Below are 3,747 nucleotides of genomic sequence, written 5' to 3'. Positions count from 1 at the left end.
GCTATTCTCCACTGGCTTTCTTTACAGCCCCCAAATATGCTCATATCTTCCCCAGTCTTAAAAAAGAAAACCTTTTTGTGAGTTCTAACATCCCTTCAAATTCTGTCCCATAATCTCTCTTTCCTTTGCTGCAAACTTCTTGAACAAGTAAGCTTGCACTCAACTTTCTTAATTTCCATATATCTGATTCATTCTTTAATCACAGACATTACTGAATATGCTTTCTTCTTTTAAGTCTCCAGTGACTTCCTAAATGTCAAAATCTAGTGGCCACAGTCCAATTCCTATATAAGTGCTTCCTAGAAGCACTTGACAAGTGTTGACTAATCCTTCTTTGAAACTCTCTTCTCACGTAACCTCTTTGTCAATTCACTTTGCTGGCTGTTCTCTTGTCCTTGGACCTAGTCCCTCTTTCTCCTCCCACCTGATAAATATGAGTCCTTCTGGAGTTAAGTTCTGGTCTTCCCTTCTGTTTTTATATTCTATCCTGAGGGAACTCATGTACTCCCTCAGCATCATTTGAACGCATCTTTGTGTAAAGAACTCCTGGACCATATTTTTGTTCATGAGCATTCTACAGAGCTTCAGACTTACATTTCCACTTTCTTGAGCTATAAAATCCACGTGGATAATCTATGTGTTTTGAAGACAATGGAATAGTGTGGTGGTTTAAAACAAAAAAAAAGCTTTGGGGTTAGACCCGTGTTGGGGTCCCATTTCCACTACTTAACTAGGTATTAATAACTTAATTCTACCTACACTGAGTTTCCTCCATGCCCAATAATATCTCCTCTACTGGCCATTATCAAGATTAAAGGAGATAATGCATGCAAGGTGCCGAACACATGAGCTTAATGAATGGCTTCTTTCTTCTGCATTCTCCATCTCAGTTTATAATGTCCCAGTGCTCTCAGTCACTGATTTAACTACAACTTCCTCTTGCTGCCACCCACATCCAGTTGGTCACCAGATCCTACTGATTGTTCCTCTATAATATCTCTCCTCTAATCCCTCCCTGCCTTTTACTGTTTCCTCTGCCACTGCCCAGCCTGGTCTCCTGCCAGGCTTATTACCCTATGTTTCTAACTACATCCTTGCCACTACAATCATTCTCCTCGAGTTCAGAGTTAGTAATATTACTCCCCTGCTCCAAATACCTAAATAGTTCCTCAGAACTTTAGAAAAAATTTATCTCATTGGTCTGGTATTTCGTGCCTTTCAAGCAATGGAACAAACTGGCCTTTCTGTCTTCAGCCAGTACACCCCACAAACGCATGCATAAGCCACGCCAAGCAAACCCCATACATTGTCACCTGTCTTTGCTTTTGTTCATGCTGTTTCCTAAGCTTGAGATGCCCATTCTCTGTCCCCACTTGACCTATCGAAATTTCTAACTCTCTCAAACAGATATTTGTACCTCCATGTTTATAGCTGCATATTCACAATAGCCAAAAGGTGGAAACAGCACAAATGGCTATCAACAGATTAATAAACAAAATGTGGTGTATACGTGCAATGGGAATATTATGTAGCCTTATAAAAGGAAGGAAATTCTGACACATGCTATATGGGTGAACCTTGAAGACATTATGCTAAGTGAAATCAGCCAGTCACAAAAGGACAAATATTGTAGGATTACACTTATCTGAGGTACCCAGAGGAATCAAATTCACAGAGACTGAAAGCAGAATGACTATGGGAGGGGAAAATTGGGAGTTGTCATTTAATGGGTACAGTTTCAGTTTTGTAAGATGAAAAACGTTTTGGAGATGGATGGTGGTGACAGTTTTTTGGCAACAATGCAAATGTACTTAATGCTACATAACCATACATTTAAAAATGGTTAAAATGGTCAATTTTATGTTATGTATATTTTACCTCAATTAAAATTTTTTCCTAACTCATCTTAAGTTACATATATTAAGTACCAGGGACCTAGGCACCTGGAATACAAACAAACAAACAGATAAATAATAAAGTGCTACCTGTCCCAGAAGGTCATATAATTGAGAAGGCCTCAAATTCTACCTCTACCGTGAAAAACTCCAGGTCATTACACTTGAAATTTAAAGCTTTCTTCTGTCTCTACCTATTTTAGCACTTGTCACATCCTGCTCTATATTATATCTGGTCCTCGTAAACGTTTGTCTCTCTTGTGAGATAATAAAATGCCCTAAGGTCAGGAGCTCTATCTTATCTATTCATTTTTTAAATCTATCATAGCACTTAATACAGTTCATTGCACATAATGGGGGCTCAATAAATACTTGTGGAGTAGAACAGAATGGAAGGGAAGTTAAATTCAGCCATCAATGATGTTTCAGGTCGAAAATGACAGCATCTCTTAGACAGGCCTTCCTCAAAAGGGGCATACTGACCAATAACATACTCTAACACGAAGGTCAAAGGAGAGCCCGCCTCTCTAACACAACTACATCACTCAGTACCGGGTACTTACAGCTGCTCTGGATTCCATTTAGGATCCTCAGTAAATGGGCTATCATCTCACATTTGAATGAATTTTCTAAAATTTTAAATTTAAAGCCATGGTTTAAACATAGATGGATGGACTTCGGCACTGTCTGGCATGTTTACTGTCAGAACTGTGAACCGATCATTAAGAGTTTTGTGAAAAGAGGTATAGCCACTAACAGTTGGTTTCCCTTCCTGACCCACTGGAGTTTGGAGGAGTCCATCTGACAGCTGGTTTGGTTTTGAGTACATGGCAATAATAATCAGCACAAAGAGCACTTGGGAATCTACAACTTTCTATCTTCTGATAACCCTTTAATTATAAATCATCCAGGTAGCATCAGGCACTTAGGACTATTTTCTTGAGTACTAGGAAAATTTTTCCTTCATCAGGATGGGATTTCTCTTTTCATCTTCAGGAGCAGAGTTCTCTGTTTTACCATCTAGATGAGACTTAGGTCCCCCGGTGCTTAATAATTATGCCTAATAATTTACTGAGCGACTACTGGTGTGCCAAGAACTGTGCAAGGCACTTCTTATCTCAGTCTTCTTGGCAATGCTATAAGATAGTAAGGTGGATTTCTGTTTTTGTGACTACCCGAGATTCTTTTCCTCTTCTTTCATTGATAGCACCGACTTTCCCTTTAGGGAGCTTGCAGACTCATTCCATGTGGCCTCAGGTACCTGTCAAGCCCACAGCTTCCTAACACCAAGGAATGGGTGGGTGATGGAAGTGAGGCCATTCAGACTCTGTCAGGAGTGTTGATTATTGATTTGTGGGCCGAGTGACAAGAGTAGCTGGCTGTAGGTAAGTTATTCCAGAGTGCACTCCCCCGAATTCCTGAATGATATCCGCAGAGTAGCCCCAGTGCCTGTTTTCCCCCAGGCCTGATCACTTAGCTTTTCCTTCAACTTTTCGACATACTAAATTTTGTTCTAATAAATTCTGCTTTTTAAAAAAAATCTAATTTTAGCCAGAATCAGTTGTTGGTAACCTGAAAATCTGCCTCATAAGGTAGTATATTTGTTTCTATTGCTGTGTAACAAACTTTACCACACTTAGCTGCTGACAAATACACACGTTTATGCTCTCACAGTATCTATGGGTCAAGGCTCCAGGCATAGCTAAACTGGGTCCTCAGCTCAGGGTCTCACAGGCTGCAGTCAAGGTGACGGCCAGGGCTAAGGTCTCATGTGAGGTTTTGGAGGTCTCTTCAGAGCTCATGTGGTTGTTGGCAGAATTCTTCTCCTTGTGGTTGTAGGACTGAAGTCCCT

Source organism: Globicephala melas, chromosome 14 (genome assembly GCF_963455315.2).
Source record: "Globicephala melas chromosome 14, mGloMel1.2, whole genome shotgun sequence".
Taxonomy (NCBI): Eukaryota; Metazoa; Chordata; class Mammalia; order Artiodactyla; family Delphinidae; genus Globicephala; species Globicephala melas.
The sequence above is the reverse complement of the archived record's forward strand: the minus strand, read 5'-3'. Positions refer to the sequence as shown.